This window comes from Microchirus variegatus, assembly GCF_963457635.1.
Source record: "Microchirus variegatus genome assembly, chromosome: 10".
In the NCBI taxonomy this organism is placed as follows: domain Eukaryota; kingdom Metazoa; phylum Chordata; class Actinopteri; order Pleuronectiformes; family Soleidae; genus Microchirus; species Microchirus variegatus.
Genome location: NC_139811.1, coordinates 23426076 through 23444789, shown reverse-complemented (window position 1 = coordinate 23444789; position 18714 = coordinate 23426076). Strand labels below are relative to the sequence as shown.

Here is an 18714-nt window from a genome sequence, read left to right as displayed (position 1 = left end):
GTTTTAAAGGTGCATTATGTAATAAATCTAAAGCAACTGGCCGTAAAATCCTCCTAATATGTCACAGAGACTCAGGAATAATGTTCATATAACAAACTGAACTCACCAACAACAACAGTACAGACAAAATATTTGCATTAAAAATATATATTTTGCAGACTGCAAATCATGTTTATGTTATGAAATCATGTTTTGGCATGTGGCGCCACCTACCGTCGTCTACCAATCACTGCAGTCACTAGAGTCTCAGCTGCCGAGCAACCACGGGTTGCCAGTTATGTCAGAAAACCAAAACCAAAAAGACCTCGGTATTTTGAATTTGAATGTTGTAACAGTTTTTGGCCACATTCTTACATATGGAACCTTTAAGACAGAGAGCATTGCTATGAAATTGGTATAAAATGGCAGCATTTACTTCACTGAAAATGTAATGTTTACATTGCTAGTCATAAGTCCTCTTTGAAAGTACATTTTTTTCCTGTAAACAGTTTCTGAGAGCCACGCCCTGTGGTCTTCCCAGCTTGTCATGTGTCAGAGGTCATAGTGCTGCAGTTTCTCACACACAGTATCTAACTCAGTCACTAAAGCTGCAGACCCAGCCCCCCCAAGCCCTGTGCTGCTGCTGCTGCTGCTGCTGCTGCTGCTGCTGCTGCTGCTGCTGCTCCCCTTACCACGTCTCCCCTTCAATCATGGCCAACTCAGAGCTTTCAGCAAAGGTCAATTCCACCTTTACCCCACCGTGAAAACAGCTTCAGGACCTACTTAATGATAGACCTGGTTGATTTTGATCAACAGTGTCGAACAGAGTTGAGTACTGAGAACAAGGGCTAAACCAATAACACCACACATACTGTATGTGTTAGTTGATGAAAAATATATTGTTTTTCATTTGGGTAGAATTATTATTATTTGTATTTTTATTGTTTATGAATCTGAATGTTTTTAAATGCTGAGGCTTCGGAGACTGGAATGAAGTCACCCATGTGGCCAGGCAATACCAGTAAGTTTAATTTCCTTCACAGGCATTTATGAAAATCCCCGTTTAAGTTTGGCTCATAAATGCTCAATATTAGATGCGAATGTGGAAACAGACCTCTGCATTCATTTCAGCCACAGTTGTGGACTTCTTCTGAAAACTTATAGATACCAGAAATAGTGGGAGGTGGGAGGAGGTATTGAATACAATATTTTGAAAAATAAACTTGACAGTAAAATGGCTTCTTCTTGCATTTCTTAAGGAACATTATTTCAAGTCCTCCCCCTTCACGATATTTCTCAGAAACACTCAAAAACTGAAAGCACAGCTACGTGAGTCAACAGTACAATTAGTAGTTATTTCTCTTTTTGATTAAATCACCGCATCAAAAAAAACAGCTACTAATTACCATGTGAATGCATTTCCATTCAGGCTTTAAAGGTGGTAAACTTGATTTGATTTCGCCATTTCAACATTAGCATGTCAATGTGTTCTGGAGAGAACATTCAAGAAAAGTCAGATAGGAAAGAGGCAATCAGCACCAGGGTGTTTTGTCAGTCCTCCAGTTTTCAAGGACCTTGTCTCAGGCCAATGTACGACTGCCAATATTATAAATGCCAGTCCTGCAGCAGCTGAGCATGTTTTGGACCTGGCACAGGCTTAATCTTTAACTGGAATAAAATATATAATACAGAGGTACAATCTTTTTTTCCCCTTCATTTCACAAACCATCATGAGGCAATTACATAAAAAGTTTTGCTGGTTGGCTACTCAGGTCATTTAACACATTTAGGCCGCATTGCCACATTTCTACCATTAAAGCCAGGGGCACTGTTGCGTAATTCTACCATTGGCGACAGGAAAGCGGATACATCGATCGATATTCGTTCTTCGAGAAAACATCACCGAGGACTATCACCGTCACATTTGAAGCAGACAGTTACAATCATTACATGCTGTTCTTGTTCTTCCCAGTCCATCAGGGCAAAATCAAGGCACTGACACAAGTTGATATTACTATATTTTATGAATTTTGTTCCTATAGAGGCTGAGAAATCAATCATTTAGTAGGCATTTACACAATTACTGAATTTGAACCTCAGGTTTTAGAGGTCCTTTCTGAAATCATCCATAGGTTTTACAGGCATTTTTTCCCAGGCGTTTCAGGCCTAAATGGGTTAAACTGTAAATTGTAATTTTGCTGGTTGGCTAATCAGGAGAAAGCGACTAGATGTGTCTACATGAAATCCATTCTTTGCTTCACCTAAATCTTAGAATTGGTCACTTTTGCACACACACTAATTATTGATGGTGAATGTGTCATTTGCATTTAACCCATCCTGATTACACAGCAGTAGTGAACACACACAAGCCACACATAAGAGCAGTGGACAGCACTTATCTGCACCCGGTTGCCTTGCTCAGGGGCATCCCGTCCCTTGACAACCTTCCGGTTATGAGCCCAATTGTCAGTTTGTCAGCTAGTTTTAACACAGTTCCATTCAAAGAAACATGTAATTTTAGTACAGACTATTTTAAAGCTGTGGTTCGTAACTTTTAAATATAAACAAATGAGTTCACGAGACTGTCCTCCAATGAAAGTTACGACCAATGGGTCAATGTCTGTAACCTTAATGCCTAACCCTGTCTTTTTTTTTTTAGCCCTAACCCTAATCTCACTAAAACACTTAGTGAGTTGAAAAATACTGGTGCACTAAAAACATACCTATGGGTCGTATTCAGGGGTTGGACAAAATGATCCATAGTTAAGTCTCAGTTGGAAGACAGGTGGGGCTCACACAATACTGTTCAAGCCAATTAGCTCCACGCGAGCAGTGTTTTGTTTCCGTGTCTGTGGTGGAATTCCTACTCTACATACAGAGTTATGCCTTTTAAGGGACTACTGAGCATGGATGCAAGTGTAATGCGACAGCTTCATACAGCAGCCTTGGGGACGAAAACGCCAACATGAAAGGTTTCAGAAGCAAATTCTACTGTTAAAAATAAGCGTGGACGTTCACGATTTTGGCTCAACTTGAACGTTATCATGCAGTGCTGAAAACTATACCTGCCTGCATGTGCATCACGCAGTCTCACAAGTTACGGTGACACAAATAGTACTGTTTTAGTAATTACTCAGAAGTCCGCAGAGAGCGATAGAGGTTCATGCTGCAGCTTTAAGATAGCTCTTGCTTTTGTGTCTTTCTCATGGACACTAAATTACATTTTAGACCCAATGCATGGAACATGAGCCTCCCGCTGACACAAACTGTCCTCACAAACTGAGAATTGTCATTCTGTTTCTATGTTGCACTGTTGACCTGGTGCTTCGTGCGGCTGGGTTGTTGATGATCGAGGGCTCATCCTTTTTTTGTAACCACAAAACAAGTGTCACCCTGAACAAGGGAAAACAAAAGGCATCAAGTTCACGACGCATGCTGCATGCAGAGTACAGTGGGTTATTATGGTAGTAGCATGGGGATAATCTGGATAAGCTGAGCGTGAACGTTGAAGTCACACGCAGTGCATCAGCCTCGTCCCTCATCCCCGTGCTTTCCCTGTGTAAGATGATTTTTTTTTTTCTAATTCACTATGTATTTGTTTGAAAACAACAAGTTTTCCCAGCGCAACACCCTCTCACAAACACATCCTGGCATCTTTTCAGAAAAGCTTCTTATGAAATCATGGTAATTTTGAGCACGGATTATTCCTTCATTGTAAATTACAGTTTAGAGGAGGTATGTAAATACAGATTCAGTATAATCAACAACAATAGAACAGGAGTGGGGATAAGAATTGTACTTCAAATATACATATTTCTTATAGTTTAGTCAGTTTGAATTTGTAAAAAGATATCTATTGACAGGCATTTTGGTTTGCATTGCAACACACATGTTTCCGATGAAAGATAGATGTCTTATAGTTCCAAACATTCAGGCTTTTCTGTAATACTAAAAAAAAGAGGGGGTGGGGGGGTGGTTAAAAGTACTAATAAAATCTAGTGAGTTCCCCTTTTCTCCTTCCATCGGTAATACACAAGCCGCCTTGTTGTGCCTTGTTGTGAACACAACAAAGAGCAGTGGTATGAGATCATGTGAAAATGGAAAATGTGTTTAATGAGGTTTGATGGTAATCCCACACAACAAGAGCCATGGCAGTGGTACAGTGTATCCGCACAACACGCACACAATGTGTTTTTCCCACCCCCCCCCCACTCTCAGCATATGTATTTAACCGTATACATGTGATTGACTCACGTGGCCAGATGCCTCAGAGCAGAAGACGAAGAGAGCAACAGATTTGATCCTAGACTATATCCACATTAGATAAGATCAAATTTGATAGTTCACAATTATAACGACAAGGGTCTCGCATCTGACTTTCATGTGAACATGACTGCCCCCCTGAAAACAACACGCAGGCACACAAATATCTCTGTGCATGCGTCAACAACGACAGAAAAAGGTTGTATTACGAAAGCCATAGACAGGTCAGATAAGATGCACCTTTAGTCAGCCCACACAGGGAAATGATACTGCAGCACATTTGTGGGTGAGATTTTGCTCTGCCTTCAGTTTGGCCACATATCATATATGCTGTATATCTCTTCTCAGATCACTTACAATGAAGTGACGCAAATTGCATTTGCCCAATGTAGCCCAACATGCAGAAATGGTAATTGTTGGCTCGAGACTTTTCGTGTCTTGTGTACTGTATCTACTGATACTGATCTTATACAAATCTTAAAATAAGTCACTCACATTCTGCTTACAGGACATTAGCGGCACACAGTACGTAGCTCTCTTAACAGCCCATGCTCAGTAATTATTTATTAATTGTGTCTATGTACAGTGCCTTGAGATAATGTATGTTGTGATTTGGTGCTATACAAATAAAACTGAATTGAATTCCCAAAAGGGTTCATGCTTTTTATTTTCCGATATCCAATCCAGTGATTTTGACTAGTATTGGGCCAAACCTACATTTCTTCCTCTGTATGGGTGAATTGTTATTATCAATCCACAAGGATAAAATGTTGCAGATGTTATGGTGTTTTTCCACTATAACTTGGCGCGACTTGACTATACTCGGTTTGGTATCAGCCATGTCGTTTTTCATTACCATCGTACCTCCTTGACGATGGTTAGGGTTGGGGTTTTCATAGCACGGCTGCACAAAACTGCTGTCACGTTGTTTACACACAAGCTATTGACGAGCAAATAAGTTGTTTGCTGCGTAATGGAATCATTACAATCAGTTAATTCAAAAGATGAGTTCAGTACTTGCTGCACAGACTCCATCGGACTGAACTTAACGGGTTGTGATTCGGCTCATAATCACCCGGCTTTCAGCAGTGCTACACCAGATTCTGCTATCAAATAGAAATGTCCTCACTGAATGCTGGAGATTAACGCATATTTTCAGGATTTTTAACTGATCTACAGTTTTGCATTGTTTGGTTTGACTCCTGTGTCGGATGTCGCGCTCATGCCTCTTTCAGTGACAACACTCTCTGCCAATCAGTGGCCAGCAGTCTGTTGACGTCATATTTTAGCATCGGCTCAGCTCGCTTGGAACTTCGAGAGAGCAAGTACTAAAAAAAAAGTACCAGTTACCAGGTAGTATCACTAATGGAAGAGAAAAAACGGAAATGGAGTCTAGCTGCGTCGTGAGAACTATATAGTGAAAAATCGCCATTAAACATCATTTTTGTAACACTTTTGTTAGATAAATATAGAAAAATAATGATTTATATAAGAGCGGATGTTTAAAGCATGTGCTCACATTTACATTAGGATATGTGCACAAAAATAGAGAAAATTGGAAGCAAATCTTAATCTTTGCTATGTTAACATCGGGCTTAATCAAGACAACAAACCATCAACAGTTAACTATTAGAGGCTTGTATTTCTGAGATGATTGTTTTATAGTAAAGCCCAAAAAAATGGTTCTGTTGTGTTGTTGTTGGGAGTGCTAGGCCTGGTTGAAGATGCCATGAAGCCAGCTTTCATCCGAAACTGCCATGGGCACAGATGAGCTCACAGGATCAATATGGAATAACGGCTCCACAAACGTAAACACGGACTTTGCATTATATCCCACCAGTTTCCGGGGAACAGAGTGATTGACTCAGATTTCGCATTTCATCCCTATGGTGTTGTTACAAAAGAAGGTAATACAGTGTAGTGCAACAGTGGAGTGTGAAAAAGCAGCAAAAGTCACACACATCTTTAAAAAACTAAAAAAACTAAACAGAAAGACACAAGGCACTCCAACAGCTGTTTGTGTGTTTGATCTCATTTCTTCTCTAATCCAGCACAGTACATCAATATTTAAGATTCGTGTTCCCTTATTTGTCATCTTAATCATTTTTTCATTAAATACCTGTAGTCATCCTTGACCTAAATCTATAATGTAGCAGGGTGGGTGAACACATTCTTGCATTTCACTCACATCCATGCATGACAAGGGTCATGAATAATGGCAGCACAAACAACTGAGCTAAATTGTTGATGCTGTACCTCCCATGTGAATGCATGGGCTATGTATGCGTTACTCACGTGCCCTTTGTTTGCACAGTCTCTCTATCTTTACCTACTACAAACAGAGATATTTAATTATCAGTGAGCAGTCCATTTCCAGCCTGTCTCATTTGGTGTTTAAGCCTGTAATAGGATTGAACATAGCAGAGGCAGTGTGGCACCTACCTCTTCATGCTCAATCAAGTGTCTCTATGCAGACTCTACAGAGAACTAGCAGCAATGTGAAAAGAAAATGACAATAAGCAAAAGCTTATAAACTACGCTCACCATGTGTTGTGTGTTAGTGACCCTTTATGAGAAATGTTTTATGTTTGCCTCAACATCATCAGTGAAACAATGATTTAAAATGCTGCAGATGACATGAGGAAAAATAATATTGGCAAATGGGCGGGGGGAATTAGAAGCCGAAGCTGGTGAATCAGCAAAGCTGATATTGGTGACACCGGTGCATGACATCGGTGCTGCCAGCCAGCAAGCTTCAGAAAACCACAGTCCAGAGACGCCGGAGGCAACTTGGAAACAGACAATTGTCAGTTCACTTTTTCAACTGTAAATCTGCTGCACATCTTTAACAGTACATTATAGCATGGTGGCAATTCTAACTTCATAACAGATTTTCCATCAAGCGCAATAATTGATATCCTTGTTGTATTTGCCAAGAAATTCATGACACATGGTCACCAGTGAATATTAAGTATATTAAATTATTAAAAAGAAAATAACAAAGAAAACCTGAATAGCATTGATATGTTCTTAATCACAGGGCATTAAAAGGTTTGACAAAAATGTAATAAAAAACTAAAATTGCTTAATATGCACAGAGGCAATTTAAGAACAACATACCTGCCTGAGTACTGAACTCATAGCTACTATTTTAATTGGCTTTTGACAATAAAACAAATCAAATAAAGACATTCAATAGCACATCAGTCCACCTTTCATTTGCCTTAATCCCCAAAGCGTTGGCTTAAATCTGTAATATCTCTAGCAATATTGTTGATTTTTGAGCATCATCCAATCTGTCTGTCTCTTTAATACTTTGCCAATATTGATATGTTGCATTGCTTTTGTAGTCTAGCACTCTTTATGACTAGCAGCTGTTGCTAAGGCCACATCCACACAAACAGCGCTTTTTAAGATGAAAACAATCTGCGTCCAGAAGAGCATTTCAGCTTCATATCAGAAGTTCGTCATCTGCATCCAAACTAAAACACTTCAAAAGTTATATTACATTCAGGTGACCATTCAGGTTAACAGGGCATACTGTATGCATCCCCATGTAAACAGGAAGCTGACTCCCTTCTTGACAGTTGTTTGCTTAGTTTCAGAAACTACTACTGACAAGAAACAACAACGGTGAAAAGTTTGAGCAGGGAATTCTGTCATGAGAGCGATGACGAGAAGAAACTGAAACTCACTCAAAGTAAGTGTTAAAAGAGCCTCTTTTCTTTGCAGCTGTTTGCCAAGTCGTGGCTGATAAAAAACGATCAGGAAGTGATTGTGGGTAAATGCAACACTGTTTCCAAAGGTTTCCTTTTCTGTCCGTTCAGACTAAAACTGAGCCAGCAGCTTTATTTTGACTCCATCTTAGGGGCTCTAAAACATCAGGGAAGTGTCATTGTGATGTTTTAAAGAAAACAATATGGACGCGCCTGACTGTGAACCATCCACCAAATGGATTTGTTCATCGGTGCTTTTTGCACTTATGGTTTCTCCTGGAGATTTGGTATTGTTTCACAATCTCCTAACTTGTGGTGAATCTACACTGGATGGTTATAATGTTGTCCATCCATCCATCCATCCATCCATTATCTACCGATTTATCCTCCACCAGAGGGTCGCGGGGGGTGCTGTGCCTATCTCAGCTGACATTGGGCGATAGGCGGGGTACACCCTGGACAGTTTGCCAGTGTTATAATGTTGTGACAGATAATATAAATCTCTTCTGGTGAAATGAATGGGATTTTTAATTAACATTTTTAGTTAGTTACTTCACAGCAGACATTAGGCAATGTTAAGATGTTAAGAGTGTGGTTATACAAAAAAACGCTTGCATGAACAGCATCACAATCCTAACTTACGTGGATCCCCAAAGAACATTTAAGGACAAGAGCAGTGCTTATTCTGCCAGGAAGACCGAAGGTTTGCTGCTTCTGCTGCTTGAAATGTTGATAATTTCTCAGTGTGTCAGAGTTACTGTAGATGCAGCTTTTGTATTACTGGCAGATGGCAGCGCTCTTAATACTGATTCAACTGCACTGACTTCAGAAGTAGGCCAGCAGGTCAGGCTATATACGGTTATGACCCACTGTGTGACCAGTGTGGGTGTGAAAAGGAAAAAATAAACTGCCAACCCTCTGCAAATAACAAAAAGCTTTGATGTCACAATGAAAATATCTTATCATAATCCCACTTCACTCTTCAGTATGTCTACTGCCATATATATATATATATATATATATATATGTATATATATATATATATATATATATATATATATTTAAACCACAAATAATGTGAATTTGTTCTAAAAAAAAAAAGGGCATTAAATCTTCTTCATTATACCTGTAGTTTTGTAGCTCCTGAGACAATGTCGTAATGTCAATGTCACATGATAAACATCACAACAACTGTCATTAAGATGGAGAAAAAGCTCAGTGACTGGCTCATACTGATATTCCGCTGATAAATGTGATGCCATCACTAGAATAAATAACAGAAGAATCAAAGATGGCCCTCAAAATGTCAAATGCCAGATATGCCAAAGGAATCTGTCACATTATAAAGCTACAAAAACCTCAAAAAAAAAATCAGCAAAAGTAAAATCCTGCATGTCTTGAAACTTCTAACATGAAACTTGTGAAAGAAAACACAACATTAAACAGCAACTGATAATTGCACTACAACCAATATGCCCCACACATGTCCTGCACTTAACAAAGAAAATATGTGATCCACATTTTCAGATTAAAGACTGCACATGATACAATTTCCTTCAGGGTCCAGATGAAGCCATTCCTTCACATACTTAATGCATGAGAGATTAAGCATGACTTAAGGCCCAAGGCATTAATAACACACGGAAGATGTTATGCAGTGTAGCTTTCCAGCACGACTATTAAAAGTGTCAAAAATCAATAACTCACCCAGTGACTGATCCAAAATTTTACAACAAACCATACTTTTGCAAGACTCTCAGATATATTACGGCATTCCTGAGTTTTACGGTGATAGTTTTGGATGTTTGAAGTGCGACTGCATGAGGCACTTAATCATAGCTAGTGTATTTAAAGTTAATTATGATATAAATATGTTATGGAAATTATCATGAGGTTAACTTCTACTCCTGAATGAAGTTGAAGAAACTTTTCTTTTTAACTTCTTGTTGGCCAGAAAACAACAAACACCATTTTCAAACATCTGAGGTAAAAGGTCCGATACTGGTCAAAATCACTGGATCACATATCGGACAGATCCGATCCAAAAGAGCTTGGGTTGTTTATTTCGTATTTGTTACACAGTTTATGTATTTGAAATGACTCAGCACAAATGTGTTGTTTACAGATTCATAATTGACAAATGGTCTGAATCGGACTAATATCAGTATAGGTAGAGTCACTACAAAGCAGGAACAATAGAGACCTTTTAATTTAATAATTCCCTTGCTGCAACATTTCACTGAGTTCCCCATTTATCTACCCTTGGATGCTTCTCAGCACAGAAAATGCAGAGCTCAGTCATGTATGAAAGACACTGACTATGTGAGTACATAATAAAACCCCAACTATATCCCCTTTACGGCACAGCCACAGTTGTGTTCTATTGTTCCATGAACCTCCTACAGAGTAATGATCTGATCTGAGGATTCATACAGCAGGAGGAAGCAATCCGCCGCTCTTTGCTCACCAAGTCCTCCATGGATCAGCTGAGCAGGAGTGTCACAACATTAAGCCACAGGTTGAGAGATAAAGATAAAATTTGCTCTTAACTAAATTACAAAGTGAGCTCCTGAAATCAGTTTTGATAAAGTCATGCAAGATTATGCATCATCTATGAACCTTAGTCAGCTTTCATAATCATGCGTGCTTCTGATTAGCGAAAAAGTCGAGTCGAGACATCAAATAACGTGTAGTATTTAGATGTAGTGTCATGGGCAAGGCTTTATGCTGTGACCCCACAGTGGCAGCAAACTGCAACATCGTTTTGCTCCTGTATGTTTAGGCCTGCAGGGGAGTATTGTGTAAACATGGGGAAAATGATAAAACCTGCCCACGGATTTCAATTCTTGGCTTATTGAGGTTCTTGACCTCGGTCTGATGTCTCCTTACACAATTTTAAAGTCACAGCGACAAAACTGGATGCCCCCTCAGCAACATCAATTGAATTTCAAACGTATACTCTCTTGATTTGTGACCTCCTTCATTTGCCTTGGCGCGAACTTGCCTTTGAGAGTCTTCTGGCTATTCTTGTTGTTGTGTCACTAAGATAATCACCCCGGGGCCTTATCATGCTTCTCAGTGTCAGCAAAGGTTGACTGCCACCCCTCCTCCCACTTACTCGCTGCACAGAGAAGATGGGAATTTCCATATAATTTAAACAATTGGTCCATTTACATCAGTGGGAATAACATTAGGGGAAAAATTGCTTATTGTGTTTTTACATATATAAAATACATGTAAACATGTCAGTCTGATTGAAATTGTCAGACAAGTCAGACAAGCACAAATAAATAGATTGAGAGTCGGCCACTTCTGTACATATTCAGTGGGACTCGAGATAAAAACACGGCACCCATTCAGGCTGGTATTATTTTTTGGACTGATGAGGAGACCAATTTTATGCTCTGTGAAAATTCATGGATAGAGGAGCAGAGGCGAACACCTAGCGAGCTAAACTGTGCATTGAAACATCCATCCATCCATTATCTACCGCTTTATCCTCCACCAGAGGGTCACGGGGGGTGCTGTGCCTACCTCAGCAGACATTGGGCGATAGGCGGGGTACACCCTGGACAGTTCGCCAGTCCATCACAGGGCCACATATAGAGACAAACAACCATTCACTCACACACTCGCACCTACGGTCAATTTAGAGTGACCAATTCACCTAATCCCCATATCGCATGTTTTTGGACTGTGGGAGGAAGCCGGAGAACCCGGAGGAAACCCACGCACACACGGGGAGAACATGCAAACTCCTTGCAGAAAGGCCCTTGTTCCGAAGATGTTCCAAACGGGGCTCGAACCCAGGAACCCGGGTCTTCTTGCTGCAAAGGCAAGAGTGCTAACCACTACACCAACCGTGGGCCCGCATTGAAACATACCGAATTAAAAAGACAGGTGCAGAAATTAGGATAAGGGGAAATATAGAAGTAAGGGAAAGAAAAGATCTTCACACCTCAGAGCCTTTTCTTACCTCTGGCGCCTTTTACACTGTTCTTAAGATTATTGATTGATCCAGCTATTTTTTTTTTAACTGAAAGTGTGTGTCCTTTTTCTATTTTTCAAATGCAGCTGTACAGTCAAAGAGAGGGCAGATCTCATGAAACAGTTTGCCGATAACCCTGCAGTAACTTGCCAATGATCAAATGAATGTCTTGTGCGGAGCAGGCAGTGATCATGGGACAGAAGTGCACGCTCTGGATGCCAACAATCAGCAACGCTTTTGAACAGATGGATCAGACCACTACTGGCCTCGACCAAAGTCAGAGCTCATGCTCACGTGACCAGGGATTAGCGTTAGCCCAACTGAAAGAGGGAGGAGGTTAGGGTGCATGTCACCTCATGCTTCCTGATCACTTCCCTTTGAAATGAGTTTGCCTCTTCTGTCACTCACCCCCATTTACCTTTCAGTTTAAAGAATGTTCTCCTTTTCACATGATTTACTTGATCAATTGCACTGAAAATAAGGCTCAAAATGAAAGGAAATTCTTTGTGAGGTTCCATTTAACTCTTTCATCCATACATCCATCTTTTCCTCCATTGATTGAACTAATTTGCAAGTGATTTCTGAAACCTTTGACTCATGGCTCACTCAGGTCCCCAACCACTGTTCTAATCGGCTCACTTCCAGCTACTCATGATGCCAGCACTGAGAACATGTCCCCAGAGCTGTCCTTGCCAACCCCCCCCCCCCACCCCCTACTTAACTGCACTCGGATTTTCTCATCAGCCTCTCCAGGTCCACTAACTTTACACTTGTCTGGCAGCAGAGAGTGAAAATTTGAGAAGCACAGATGAGCTTAAGGGCATGCCATGCTGTGAGCATATGGCGCAGTGGGGCTTGTAGGGTAACAGAGTTCCCATAGATTCTTTGAATTCCTTGGCAAGAGTGTGGTAAGCAGTATTTTTGAATAGTTTTGGCAATTTTAAATCTAAAACCATTCGGTAACATCTACGTTAAAATAGTGGACCTTTTGCATTCGGTTTAATTGCATTCATTTCACAAATCATGACTGTGACAACCACACGCACGAAGCTGCTCAATAGAGATGCACGGTCTACTAATTGACAGGGGCTGAGCTGGGCGGAGACACAACTATGCATGTTGTGTAGCTCTTCACAAATTACGCAAGAACCCCACCTCCCCCTCGCCTCATAGTCGGTGACAGTGATTACGACACTGGTGGGAGGATCATTAAGGAAAGAAAACAGAATGGGAGAGAAATACGGAAATTGTAATCAGGTGATCTCCTCGTGTGTGTAAGTTATGGGTAACACTTGGGGTGACTGTCTGTCAATTACACAGGTCAATATAATATATAAGGAAGGAAGTGCACCAAAGGTAACAACCAGCTATGCCTGATGAAGTGCAAACTCAATGTAATGAAATTGTGTATGACACATGTTGTATTTTGTACAGGAATTATTTCAGATTCTGCACATTGACAATGAAGACAGATGAATCCCACATGCAGAAGCAAACAAAAAGCTGGCAGGTCAAAAAAATCAGTTCAGTATTTCCCTGTTCATCTCCATCTCCAAGACCAGTGCGACAAGGCAAGAAAGCAACAGATCTCCGGACATGATTCAGGAGTACACCTACACTGAAAGCAGAGATTCTGTTGTGTCCGCACAGTGAAAAATCATCCGCCAAACAAGGTAAATGTCAGAAGTAGGAAACTTTTTCACTTCATGCTCCCAAACTCAGAATAAACATATTTGCATGTTCACAGTTGGTCCACTATTCTAGCCTTGTCTCCATCTTGCCTTAAGCTGTATGATCCGTGGATAAAACATTGGTTTCCCGTCTCCCCTGCTGCTTCACCTCATGCAAGTCGTTCAGGGACACTGTGCGGCTGCCAATTCATGCCTGATCAGTGTGCCATATTTCTGTGCCACCCACCGCCCACCAGAAACTCCTCCTTTTCACAGAAACTTGGGAAAACCCGCCATCCCAGCAGTGACAGAGGGAGCTTGCAAGATCACATGGTGTCTGCCAACAAGGTTAAAAGCTGAAAAACACTGACGAATAGAGTCGGAGCAGAAATTACCAGCAAATAGAAAATTATGGGAACAATTCTGAGAGTCATAACCTAATGTGAAATCAATTTATAGAAATTCACAATTGCCTGTTTGTAGAAAATTCAGACTTATTCAAGCTCAAATCATAAACCAAGAAACACAGACGCGTAAGCTGATTCTAGCACCACAAACCAAATCCAAAAGTATCACATTCTAACCATTTCTACCACTGCGATGAGTAGAAATGACTCAGAGCACAGTCACAGACACCAGCCAAAGTTTTCACACAGCAGGAGCAGCATTATCACAGTGGGTGCAGGACATTAGTGTCACAACATGTAATTCTGAGTTACAAAGAGCCATGGGTAACTGTGTCGCTGCCAACATGACAGTAGGGAGTCAAGACAAAATCTCTCCATAGGTCCAAACACAAACAGTCTTATCACAGGCAACTCAGCATCCAGCACAGAGGGCAACACCACAAAAGTATGCAAATTGAGAGGGTGTAGTCTCTGCAGGTGAACGCATGAACAAACACCAACAGGTTCTTCAAATGTCTGTGTCAATGCAACGGTCATTATTGATGAAATATAAACAAGTTGATGAGTCTGGATTTGGATTGTCTCGAGTTCCTATCACGCTTTTTTTTCATACAGCACACAAACAGATATTAATCTTTTGTTTAATTAAGTCCTTATATTTCCACAAAAACTCACCAGTGGACAAACAAAATCAAAGCGAGCTCAAAGGGGACCAGTGTTGTTTTCTATCACCATTACATCGGTTTTTGCATCAGTTTTAAAAACTGCAGTGCATAACTTTTAGTGATGATTTTGTCAAGAGTTAATATCAGACCTGATTGAGGGAGCATTTGTGTGTATACAGCTGCAGCACAAGGGTGTACAGAGGTATGATGCATGTATCCGATCAAACCATCCGTTCAGGGTTTATCAGCAGCAGAACGTACTCCTGAAACGTTTCTGTTCTCTGTTTTCAGTCATACGCAAACCTGTGTGCTTACTCAGCATTGTGTGAACTTATCGGACAATGGTTTGAATGTAATTTGAAATGTTTTATTTAAACGTTACACAATACAGAACAAAAAAAATGTGTTAAGTTCAGCCTTAAAAGTGTCATAGACATTTTTTTTTATTTGTAAACAAACACCTGGGTCTTGATTCTGGAATTGTGCTGCGATTGTTCGTCAGTTTTGTACTGTGACCTGGATGAATCATCCTCTCATGCTCTTTCTATACTCACACATCAGTGGTAGAAATGAAAAGAACAGTTACTCCTTTATATGTAACGCACATTGACAGAGGTAGAATTCAAATGGTACAGCCCTGATAAGGTATAACCAAACCCTACAGTAATATGTTCAGCAACAACTTTCAAATTCATGCTTCAGTTTTGGATTCATGAAGAGAAACAAGACAAACACCAGGAGACTTAATGTCTTTCAAAATAAGACACAGTATATTGAGCCACAATCCTATGAATGACCACTGACTAGGGCTACAACTGACAATTATTTTCAGATTTTTTTATTTCCGTAAAATGGCAGAAAATGTTGAAAAATTATGATCAGTGTTTCCCAAAACCTCTAAATGAAGATTGTTCTCAGTTGTCTCAAAAATAATCAGTTTTAATGATTTCTTTGTTAAATGGAGCAAAGAAACCAGAAATTATTGAAGCAGCTGAAAAATCAGAAAGCTTATTTTAAGTATAAAAAGAACACTGAAACCGATTTAGCAATTATCAGAATTTAGTAATCAATTAATCAAAATAATCAAATCAAATAATCGTACCAGCCCTAACTAAGACAAAAACATATAGTGAGATTATAACTTTAGTGACACACATTGCCATAGAGACCAACATAGAATTTGTGGAAACCCAGTACTAAACAAATACCTATTTTACCTTTTGATTTATTATTATAATGGCAGGCTGCAACTTACAATTATTTTCATAATCAATGAATCTGGTGATTGTTTTCTCGATTAAACGGGGTAATTGTTTGGTCCATAAAATGCCATTTTGTGTCTCCAAAACCTCCAAATGATGATGTTCTCAAATATGCTGTCTATAAAACCAAAATGTATCAGTTTTGATGTTTTCCCTTGTTATATGGAGCAAAGAAATAAAAAAAAAGGCAAAAAAGAAAATTAAAAAAGACCCCAACCTGTTAATTTCTGCTTAAATAAATAGTTGGATTTGCAGTGGCATTTCTGTGTTGACACATAGGAACCGTGTTGCACTGCATCAAGCGTTTGCATGGTTGAGTCTTTATCTTTGAGCGAACGCCAGTCGTCAGAAAATTGTCATCGAGTACAAAGTACAAGACTTTTGCACTTCAGTTACAGAAGCTGAAGCTGCGTTTGGACACTGCAGAGATTACAATATGGGCAAAAATCTGCTGATGCTGGTCATTGTCATGATAGGAGTCAGACGATGAGAGACTGATTTTGCACTTGAGCGAAAAAGTTGAAGAGATTTGTGAAAGGAAGTTTTAAACGTTTGAGGGTTTTTGTTTTTGACAGAAGACAACAAATATCTATAGATATGGATATAGCTGGTGATACCTCAAAATGTGTTTGTACAATGCATGAACATTATATCGAGAGAGAGATATATACACATATGTATTGGACATTTGTAAGATTACAACTAAAGGTTGTATCAGAACACTGTTATTGCAATACTGCTCAGGCCAAACAGGATATGAAGCACAACAGCATGGTGCCAACACACACAAACACATGCCAAACCCTAACCTTAACCAAACCACAATTCACAGCTCTGAGCCCTAAACTTAACCATTTCCTCAGCAACAAAGTTCTGCCTCTTTAGGACCAGGTTCTTAGACTATATATACAAGGACTGCAAGTCCTGACATGGTCAGTTTTTGTGAGAAAAATGACGTAAATCCACGTACCACCGGTGGTACACAAGCTTTCTCTGATGGTTTGCAACAACCGATTTACACCACAGTTACTTTTTTTTTTTTCAAAAGCGTAATATTTTATAATAAGGTGGTGCTCGGCAGGGATGTGAATCTTTGGGTGGCTCATGATTCAATTCGATTACGATTCTTAGGGTCACGATTCGATTCAAAATCGATTCTCGATTCAAAAATTGATACAATGCCTAGTGTGTTAATGCAAATGGCATCAAAACAATACAGTTTGTATAAGATAATGTGATAATGTGAGCACACAAAGGCAAACTTACGACAAAAGTGAACATGTATTCATTCAAAACAAATAAAAACTTACTTACTGTACAAAAAAATAACTTACATAAATAAAAGCTGAGACTAGCTGCCTTTTTCTCCCAGAAGTTACAAAAATAAACAACAACAATAACACAAACTGGTGTTTTTTCAAAATAGAAACTTTCAAAAATCGATTTTTGAAGTTTATGAATCGATTCAGAATCGTGGATGATTCGAATCGCGATTCCTATGTGAATCGATTTCCCCCGCCCACCCCTAGTGCTCGGTATGAAAAGTGTGAAAACACCTGGTCTAAAGAGTTGACAAAAACTAACACACACACACACACACACACACACACACACACACACATGCTCTCTCTGTGTGTGTGAGCGTGTGGACTTGTTTGTGTTGCCTCTTCAGGACCTACACTCCACACCGTCTATTTCAGGACCAGCAGAACGCCTGGTCTTCGTGAGTTCTCTGTTTAAAGTGTAAACTTAAGTGTAATGTACTGAGTGGGTTGTGGTGAATGTTATGAACTGTAGTGACGAGGCTGCTGCTGCTGCTGCTGCTGTGCAAATGAATGGGAGTGAGTGCAAGAGCAGCCTGTTGATGGAAGAGAGAAGGAAGGAAAACACGCAACAAAAACAAAACAAAATGATATTACACTGTATGTGTGTGTGTGCGTGTGTGTGTCTCAGCTTCTGACACACACACACTCGGCAGTTTGTTTACAAAGCGCTGTTAAAATATTCTTTCGCAACCGGTGAGGAGGAGGGGGGGGGGCAGAGTGGACAGTGGGACGAGACAGCAGTGACATTCACCTCCACACACATGCACACCCGCACGCACGCACACACGCGCGCGCGGCAGTTTCGAGAGACATTGAAGTGTCACGCTTACCTCCGTGGAGTGGAGCTGCTGTCCTTTTCTCATGAAACGAGAGCAGAAGCTGCAGCGACGTTAACCCACGAGACGAGTCCCTCTCTCTCTCTCTCTGTTTCTCTTTATGTCACTCACTCACTCACTCACTCTGCCAGCTAGTTTTGCAGCTCTCTCTCTCTCTGTGTGTGTCTCTCTCTCTCTCTCTCTCCACCCACTTCCGGCGCTCTGTCACAAACACTTTCAGCTGATGTTCTTGTGTCGCTGATGATTGACTTGGATTCGTCTTCTTTCATCGTGTATAATTATGAAAGCAGAGACAATTCTTCAGAAAAAAAAACAATAAAACTCGTTCCCCATAATCCTCTGACACTCTGATATGGCCCATATGAAATCTGCGTAGTGTAAATGGAGTGAATGAAAATAAACTACTGAAAAGCCAGAAGAGTGAAAAACAAACTAATGTACAAGTAAATACTGAAAATGTTATATAAGAAGAAGGAAAAAAACACAACTCTGTCTAATTTGTCATTTGTCTTTGGAGTCACTATTGGTTGTTTTCCCACAGAGAATCATGACCAGATTATGCTCAAATCTGTTTATTTTTTACCTTTTGTGCCAAAGACCAAA

At 40.1% G+C, this 18714-nt stretch overlaps 1 protein-coding gene across 1 annotated transcript in view; it reads right to left on the bottom strand.

Annotated features, from left to right (window-relative positions):
• Positions 1-18205, bottom strand: part of stat5a (signal transducer and activator of transcription 5a) — a 67328-nt gene extending 49123 nt beyond the window's left edge. The window contains exon 1 of the mRNA XM_083896778.1: positions 18106-18205. The gene's annotated coding sequence lies outside the window, so the exon portion shown is untranslated. The remainder of the gene's footprint in view (positions 1-18105) is intronic.
• Between the last annotated feature and the right edge of the window lie 509 nt (positions 18206-18714).